Below are 10,236 nucleotides of genomic sequence, written 5' to 3' on the forward strand. Positions count from 1 at the left end.
TCAATAAAAGTAATGAAATACTTTGCACCCCCTAGTGATAGCTGTGGCATCTCACACAAATTAGTGTGCACTAGATCAAGCGGTGCTCTATTCTGGGGAGTTCTCCTCTTATGAGGAGTTATAGAATGCTTTCCAAAAATGCAATGATCACAAGTAGGCAAATCTGAAAATGAAAGAGACGGCAGATAACCCAAACGTGATAGTTCTTGCATTCCTTTAACGGACATGTGTCCCAACCAGCTATGCCACAATGAAACCTTTGGCAGCTCGGTTATGGCAACAACATGATTACCTACACTGGAAACATAAAGAGGGTACAAGGTATCACTCTTATAACCCTCAGCCACTACAACCTGGCCATCAGTAATCACCCATTTGGAATCCCCAAATGTGGTGTGGTAACCACTGTCATCCAACAAGCCAGTGCTAATCAGATTTTTCTTGATTTGCGGCACATGGCGAACACCATCAAGCATAAATATGCGTCCATCAGGGAATACTATCTGTATACTGCCAATCCCTGCAATCTGACATGCATAGTTGTTCCCAAGGTGAACAACTCCATGAGTACCTGTGTAGGAAGTAAACCACTCCCTATGAGGAGTAACATGAAAAGAAGCACCTGAATCCAAGAGCCAGGTGTGCATGTCATGGCCATCAATAATCAATGTATGTGCAATTACAGCAGAAGAACATAATACATCATGTCTGTCACTGTCATTGTCCTCTGCTGCAACATTCACTGCATCCAAATCATCTGCCTTGGCCTTGCCTTTGCCTTTGCTTCCACTGCCTGCATCCTTTGTCTCAGCCTTCTTGGCTTTTTGATCCCGTATAAACTTGAAGCACTTAGACTTCACATGTCCCTTCTTACCACAGTAAAAGCATTCAATATCCTTTTTGCCATGGGACTGACTGCGGGATTTGGACTTGCCAGCAGATCTCCCCTTCCGCTGAGTTCTACCTCTTTCCTGTACCTGCAAAGCATTGGAAGACTTGCTGCCCATATTATTCTTCCTGCTCATCTCCTCCATAAGGAGAGAGCTCTCCACATCAGCATACATAAGAGTGACATTTGAATTTGACAGAGTGGTCTTGAAAGTGTCCCAACTCTCAGGGAGGGTACACAACAAGAAAGTAGCCTTGAACTCCTCATCAAGGTTCAATCCCTGTGCAATAAGCTGTGTAAAGATGGCATTGAACTCACTCAAGTGTGAGGTCATAGTTGTACCTTCCTTCATGCGAAGGTCGACAAGCTTCTTCAACCAATAAACCTTACTGGCTGAGCTCTTTTGGGCATACAACTCTTCTAGCCTCTGCCATAGGCCATAAGAGGTCTTTTCAGCCTGAACATTGAACACAAGAGAATCAGTGAGAGTAAGCATAATAGTAGCCCTTGCAGACAAATCAAGCTCCTCCCACTCATCATCTGCCATCCCAGATGGCTTGACACCCTTCACCCTTATGGGCTTAGAAATCTTCTTTAGCAGAAGTACATTCAAACACTGTTCTACCCATAATGCATAATTGTGTGCCCCTTCCAATTTCTTTATGTTCAGTATTGAGGATTCACTTCCCCCTGATGCCATATCAGACAAGGAAAGTGCCTGACTCCCTGTAAGTCAAAAATGACTAAATAAAATTCTGATTTCTCAGAAAACCTGCTCTATCAAGAGCCAGGAGCACTCACAATAGTGCTGTTTTTTATTGTCAAAAAATCTGCAGCAAAACAGAAAATTTTCCCTCCAGTCACTATACCTTCTGACACACTGTACCGTGCTCAAATAGGCATAAAACAGTAACTTGAGAATGCTGCAGCTGTTCCACAAGTGCTTTATCAGTGCATCATCATCTGACGAAGCACAAAACACTGCTGTCCTGGACACTTCTCCCACCTCAGATGAGGTATTGCACTGATTTTATATGCATAAACCGCTTGTCATACACTGTTTTGTCCACTGGAAAAGGCTCCAAACACCTCAGCCTGTCACAAACCTGCAACAAAGTATGGGACAAATCCCAAGCAATCACCCTTCTGCCAAGGGGATAAAAGGCATCTGAAGGTCTCAAACAGTAACTCAAGTGCTCACAAGCAAAATCTGGGCAAAAGCCCCTTGATTTGACACTTGTACCAAGTGAAAAACACCTCAACACTGAGGTAGCATACAAAAAACAGTGCTCTCCTGGCACTTTCACCTGACAAAGTAATGCATAAACTGCCCTGTGTACACAGTAACAACACAAATCCCAACCTACAAACACTGAAGAGAAAATCTTTTGAGCACTGTCAACGATGGACAGTTAGGGACCGAGTAAACTCGATGCGCCCTGGCTAAGCGTGGCTCAACTGAGATTTTCTAAGTGCTGTACACAAAAAAGCTTGGCCCTAGTGGTGGGTATTCGGTTGTCGGTACCAGCATTAGGGCTATGAAGCTTGCTCCCCCGTACATTGGAGCTACAGTTATGGGAGTAAACTGTTAGACCTCAAGAGGAAGCGGGTCACTAGGCATGAGCATGGAGGTTCCTTGCATTAGACGCTCGGGGGGGTCACTATGTATAAACCCTCTATATCACGTGCGTTCAAGGCCTATATTTAAAATCCCTTATCTGTAATTTTTTTCATTAATAAAATGTACCCCTTTTCTATACAAATCTGTAAATTTTTTCCAAAACTATTTTAAATAGTCCCTTATGTATATTTATTTCTGTAAATTTTAGGAATAAAAAATATCCTTCTTTTGAACTCACGTGATAGTGTTACATATGATGAGTGACCCCCCCGAGATTAGACGGTAAGGTGGAACTTGTGAGACTATGTAGCTGGCGAATGTTGGGGGCACTTGGAAGGTTGGAAGTTCATAAGAGTTTCCCCCTTGGAAGTCGCGTGCATTTCCTCGGCCAGGGTTTTGCCCTACGAAGTCTCTCATCCATGGGTTTTCTTCCTCTATGCATTCCAAGTCAGGAAGCCTTCTGAAGGGTGTGGGACCTGAGTCCATGAAGGCAGCCTCTTCCTACTTGCGGCTCAGGGGCCGGTTGTTGCTGGCCTCCCCTTTTTGCGAACATATTAGCGAAAGGGTTCTCCATGTCTGCTAAATCCATCCGGCCCAACCATCTAAACATGTTGGATATCGTACCTCTTAACATGGAGGCTACAAAAGGAGCAGGAGAATTAGGTGCAACTAAGCTGGTATAGGGGGCTTCGGAAGCTCTCGGGACTGTGGGGTCTTGCATTTCCCTGTTCAAGCTCTCTATCTCATAGGAGCTAGAGGGGTCCTCATGTCGAGGCCTTAACACTGAGTGAGAGCTAGGAATGGAGGTCTCGGTTGGAGCTGATCCCAAACTAGGGAAAAAAAACGGGCTGAGCCTAGCTCAACACAGTGTTCTCGAGCTCAAGTTCCTTGGACAAAATTCTTCCATAGCTCAAGTGCATGTATAAGATCTTTGTGGTGGTACACCCTGCCTCAAATTTAATTTTGTATATGGGTGCTATACACTACCTAAACTACCTATACTAAACAAAAAAGAGCAAGAAACATCAACTTTTGGTGCATGAATGAGAAATTTCTACAAGTGGGACTATCAACACTCAAAAACTACTTCAAATTTGAGCTTCCATCTTCGCTTTTGGGTGTTTTTGTTGGAGTTTGATATCACACACCCCTTAGCAATCTCTAAACTACCTCCCTATCACTTCAAAACACTAACAAACATTAAAAACGAGCTTCCCATGATCAAAAATGCTTTCCAATAGAAAATGACAGTTTCCTTCTTTTTTCTGCCCAAACACAAACTTCTTCACTCATTTCACTCCTAGAACTCCACTATCAAAGCTCCAAGTTAAGCTTGGAACAATGAGCAATGGGTAAATGATGAGAGAAGCCAAGTGCAATGCAAAAGCATACCTAAAACTCCCTAGCAGCGGCACCAAAGATGTGGTCTCAACGGTGAATCACATGTCATGGGGTTCTAAAAGAATGCTGATGGAGCCTCCACTCCAAGCTACTCCTTGTGAGAGCAATGCAAAGCATGATCCGTTCGCATGTGTCACTCAAGCCGGCTCCCAAATTGTTGCAATTTGTTTCCCATAGGAGAGAGGGAAGGGGGAGAAAGGAGAGGAAAGGGAGAAGGGGCGAAGAGAGGGGAGAGGGGAGGGAGGAGGAGGGAAGGAGAGAGTGAAGGGGGATGGAGTGGCAAACACAAAGGCATTACAAGGGAAACAAGAGAACACCCAAAGACACTCTTGAAAGAGAAGACAGAGCTTGTATTCAAACTTGTGCATACAACAATGAAGACCATAGTCAACCATTTGGCCTTTTATACAAGTCACCTTTTGAAGGGACGGCCAACCCTTTTCCTTATACCACTCTCTCTTGTCTCTCTTTTGTTACAACCACTTGGGCCCATATGGGGCCAAGGAATTCTCTCAACCTCCTCTCATATTCAAATGGCTATTGTGTTATCTTTATAAGGGACCCAAATGGCCCGTGCTATCCTTGCCAATTTGGATTGTCCAAAGCCATTTGAGGCTCAAAACCCGGATGGCGAGGTTGATGTTGAGACATTTGTGGCTCAAAACCTAAATGGTCAGATCCGTCACTGTGCTCCATGGCTGTGTTTGTTAACAAGGTTCCATATGCGTCAATGGTTGGGAGTCTTGTGTATGCTATGATAGCTACTAGACCGGACATCGCATTTAAAGTGCGAGTTGTTAGCCGGTATATGGCTAATCTAGGAAAGAGGCATTAGGAGGCAATTAAGTGCATCTTGAGGTACATGAAGGGTACTAAGGAGATGTGCATTTGCTTTGGCAGAGGAGAAATGCATGTTCTTGGGCACACAGATTCATACTATGTAGGGCATGTGGATAGCAGGAGGTCCACTTCTAGTTATGTGTTTATCTTTGCATGTGGTGCAGTGTCATGGATGTCTCGTGCATAGAAGTGTGTTGCTTTTTCCACCATAGAGGCCGAGTATGTTGCAGCCACATAGGGTTGCAAGGAGGCTACTAGACCCATTTCCAAAAGAAAACTTTGTCACCTTCTCCCACTATGTCTTCAACATCCCCACGACACATCACTGTCGAGACAACACATTTTTGGCACCACTGTCAGGGAATGGAGGTATGCTTTTGCAGTGCACTTGCCTTCTTTCATAATGTACCCATTGCACAAGGCTTCAAGCTTAACTTGGAGCTTTGTTAGTGGAGTTGTAGGAGAGGAAAGAGTGAAGAAGTGTGAGTTGGGACGAAAAAGTGAGGAAAACTATCATTTTCTGTTGGAGAGTTCTTTGATCATTTGAAGCTTGTTTTTTATGTTTTTTAGTATTTTGAGTTGGTAGGAAGATAGTTTGGAAGATTGCTAAAGAGTGTATGATGTCAAAACTCACAAAAAACAACCAAGAATGATGAATCATGCTGAATTTCGAAGTTGTTTTGTGTGGTAACACTCACCCCTCAAGAAATCTTGCATTTTGGCATTCCAAAGTTGTTTTTCTTTCAAGTTTTTTTCATTGACTAGGTAAACTAGGTAGTATAGCATCCCCTAGCATAGAAAAACTTGAACAAAAACTCAAAATCCTTCAAAAATTATCATAAACCAATTGACAACATAGCACTTTTCTATCCCCACGGGTTGGGGGCTTAGTGCTATCCTGTCAACTGTTGCCATAGCCATATCCCACTGGTCAAACTTCGTTGACCCGTCGCCATAGCGCTATCCCCCGGACCTAACTTCTGACCATGATCTAACCCGCTGCCCTAATTAAATGCATGTTAGAGTTAATTATCCTGCCAGTCTGACAGCCGTTGTCTCGTGGCCATAGTGTCTATCCCCACAACTATCTCTATAACATTATCCTGCCGATCAGTGCCTTTAATCATCCCTGCGTTCGTGACCATATTGGTATCCTGCCGACTGGTGCAGTAAGCTCATCTCTGCGACTGTTACCATCTTGCTATCCCCACGCGTGTCGCTATAATTATTCCGTCGATTGGCACATAAGCTATTATCCAGCCGACCCCATTATCCCTCCAACCGTTGTCTTAAGCTCATCCCTATGTCCGTGGGGATACCACCTACATCCTATCCCACGGAGCATGTGTCACTACCTATCTTGCCGACTAGTGCGTTATGTCCTATCTCGCTGCCCGTTGCTTTATATATTGGTATTGTGCTGACCGGCGTGATAACCTATCCCTATGATTGTCACCATAGAGCTATCCCTATGACCGTGGGGATACCTTTGGGGTAGTTGAGAATAAAAATTAAAGAACTACAGTTCAGCTTGAGTGTGCCTTATTAGAGGTCTCATACATGCACTTGTAGTCCGAAAGAATTTTGTCCAAGGATCCCATGCTAGAAGATAGTGCTTTGAGCTACGCTCAGCCCACCTTTCGCCCTAGCTAGGGATCAGCCCAATTCGGAAGCATGATTCCTAGCTTCCACTCGATAATAGGACCCGACTAGAGGATCTATCTAGCTCCGACAAGATGGAGAGCTTAGACGAGGTAATGCAAGACCCCTCGGGTCCAAGGGATTACGAAGCCCCCTTCACTAGTGTCGCCTCTCCCAACTCTCCCACACCTTCTATAGCATCTAGGTTAAGAGGTACATTCTCCAACATGTTTGGACGTTTAGGCCAAATAGAGTCGGCAGACATGGATTCGTCGGCATGTTTGCAGGAAGGGAAGGTCAGCAGCATCCAGCTCTCGAAATGCAGACAGGGACTGAAACCACCTTTGTGGACCCAGGACCTTCCTCCTTCGCAAGGCACCCTCAATGGGAATGCATGGATGATGAAGATCCATGGATGAGGGACTTTCGAGGGCAAGACCCTAGTTGAGGGGATGCAAGGGGTTTTCAACGGGGGGCATCTTATGCACCCCCAACCGTCCATGTGCCACCAGCTTTCGTCAACTATGTGTCTCCACAGGTTTCACCCATTACATGGAACCACTATGCCCATGCCCCATGACTCACCCCCTCTTGGAGAGGCCATTTCCATCCGTACCTGTTGCTCTAATGAATGTAGGCCTTGGTGCATTCGTTCCAATGCCGGTACCAGCAACTACATGGATTCCACCACGAGGGCCAGGCTTAAGGCCACTCCTACATCCCGTTAGGCCCACAACGGTACTACCCCTGCTAACTATCCAAACAGTGTTAACTAATGAGGCAATGCGCATCTTGGTGAATGCCCTAGGAAGGGGGGGCACTCCACCTCCACCTGCCCTAGTGTTTCCCGTAGGGATCATGAATCCCTCAAGGAGCTGACCCATAGCCATCTCCAAGTTAATGACCAAATTCCTTGGGGAAGGACACCTGGTCTCTCACGTGGAGTGATTTGAGTAGATATGTGAAGCCTTTGGAGCTCTCGAGATCTAGAAATGGCTAATGCATTTGGTCTCAGCTTGGATGGCAAAGCAGGCCAATGGTATAGGTCTCTCACCCCAGAAGAAAAAGTCAAGTGGGAGATGCTGAGAAAGGCCTTCATCATGGGGTTCACCCACAATGGACATAAATGGAGCCAATTAACCAGTTGTACGAGGTAAAATAAAACGACAAGGAATCCCTTCGAGATTACATAGCCAGAACCAAGCACCTCAATTCCCATTGCGAACCGTATGAGCGGATGAGCGATGAACGATTGTTGCCCTGCTTCCTCATCAGATTAACAGACCGGAAGCTGCACGACCACTGGATGGTTATGAATCCTACCTCCTTTGATCTATGCAGCAAGGTGGCTATCCATATAAGTGACAATATAATGGACAAGGTTAATTCGGATAAAACCCTGATTCCATTAGAAATTGCACCATCAGTTAGGTCTTCCATTGTGGAAATGATCAAGAAGGAGAACAACGAGACCAAGTGCATGGATATGAGTGAGTTGGCCTCCAATTTGCTGAATTAGCTAGGCCAACAATGGAGGTCAGGAACCTCCAAGGAGGTGCCAAGCAACCCCCACTTGTTTTCACGGAGAGACAACCACCAAAGTACGATGGTCTTGTTACGATTTTATTTTTGAGTCTATAAATCAAAGATCCCTACGATTTTATTTTTGAGTCTATAAATCATAGTACAAATGATTATCTAACTTAAAAATTTTAATTATCTCAGTAAGTATGAGTATCTAACTCCAAAGGCAATCCAAAAATATGTGTTATAGTTATTACTAGACTATGGGACTTAAAAAAATCTCAAAGTCATAGGTGAGGGTTTTAATCCATAATAATTCAAAGATTTTTTTAGCGCATAAGCCAATACGCTTAATAAAACCCTAAAATACCTTATCAATGCCTTAGAAAAATTCAAGAAAGTGGCCAAGTTAACATGACATAAAAGTGTCCTAGGACATTTTTATGTCCTACCAAACTAGTGTTAACTTTCATATGTATTTTCTCTAGATCCTTCATAAAAATATTAATATTTTTAATAATTACATTTTTTCTATAAGCACATTTTGAAATATAGTCTATGTATATTTTTTTAAAAAACATGTATATTGTCTAATTAAAAAGTCATTGCATGATGATCTTACATATTCCTAGGTGAAACCTTGAGGTATATATTGAATGAGCTAGAAATATCTTTTCACACAAGCATTTCATAAATGATTAGACATGCGACATTATTATTTTACATCATGAGTTCAAGCATTCACATTGGTCAACAAAATTGAATTTTGTCTTAGTGGATATTATTTTGATAATCATATTCTTAAATGAATTTTGTCTTAGTGGAAGTGGATATTATTTTGATAATCATATAGACTACTAATCCTAAAAGTGATGCATCTATCTAAAATTGATATGTCATGTTATCTCATTATTAGAAGGAATTTTGTATTTCCTCAAAATTATGTGGTAATAATTTGTAAAGAAGCTCAAACAGTGCCATACCAATATTTCGGTCCTTTTAGCACGAGCATTTTTTATGAGTTCCAACTACAAATCATGCATATCCATTTAATATTTAGAACACCACAACTTTGTTGGGGAACCATTGCTTGTCAAACCATATGCCCATTGCCAACCAATGAAAAAATTTAGAATGATTATGGTTCCAACTCCACTTCTAGTTACTAAGAGATCTATTATTTCTAGTTCTCCTAACTTGATAAGGTCAATTATGAGAAATACCATTGATATTTTACTTTTTTGTAGTAAAATATACAAAAATGAAAATGAATATATCATTCATAATATCTAGAATCAATAGCACTACAAAAAATCATGAAAAAAAAACTAATTGTACCAAGAGATCTATAATTGTTTCTAGGTCTCCTAACTTGATCAAGTCAATTATGAGAATTACTATTAATATTTGATTTTTTGGGGTAACATCGATAAACATGCAAATGAATAAATCTTTCATAATATTTATATTCAATAGCACTATAAACCAAGCATGAAAATCAAATATTTCAATATTATTTAAAGTACTACCACATTTATTGGATGTTGTAACTTAGATGGTAAGTTCAAGGTGGCCTTTGAGATGTCCAATGCTAGTAAGAAAAGCAAGTCCCTTTTCCTCTTGTTTTCTCGATTTATAAAAATAGTAAGAAAAATATCACCTATAGCTTCTCATTATCTATTCTCTTCATAAAACGATGAATAGTTGCACATTTAGAGCAATAAGGCTAAATTGTTGAAAATGCATGGATAGGAACTAGAAGTAATGTGTGGGGTACAAGGGCTTGAAAACTAATATAACACATGCAATTATTTGAATGTCAATGAAAACAATATAACACATTGACTTCTTTGTCTGTTGATGAAGCATCTTAGTGCAACTACCCCATAAAAAATCTATGAAACACGTGAAGCAAGCACAGATTTAAAGTCCCCTCTCCATACATGCATATAGAATAGATATATTAGATGAGCATTTTGTAAACTTTGTAAATGGCTCATAATTTCCAAATTAAAAAAAATATTTCCATTGATGAAGCTATTGTTAGGGTTAAGAAATCAAGAAGATTTAGATGCACATAAAAATTGGATCCACATGAAGTTCAATATTCCTAAATCAAAGTATTGTTGCCTTGGGAATTTATTTTGTAACAAGACATGCGTCCAACTGTTTCACAAATTGGTTAAATAGGTCTTAAATTATGTTTATGTGATTATTATTATTTAGTAAAATTCTCCCTTCTATTCATTAAATCTCATTATATTTTGATAACTCTCAACATATTGATAAATTTTTATGATCGTGAAAGACCTAACCATGT

The sequence above is a fragment of the Dipteris shenzhenensis genome, chromosome 20 (genome assembly GCF_047967505.1).
Source record: "Dipteris shenzhenensis isolate YYH24624 ecotype China chromosome 20, Dip_SZ_1.0, whole genome shotgun sequence".
Taxonomy (NCBI): domain Eukaryota; kingdom Viridiplantae; phylum Streptophyta; class Polypodiopsida; order Gleicheniales; family Dipteridaceae; genus Dipteris; species Dipteris shenzhenensis.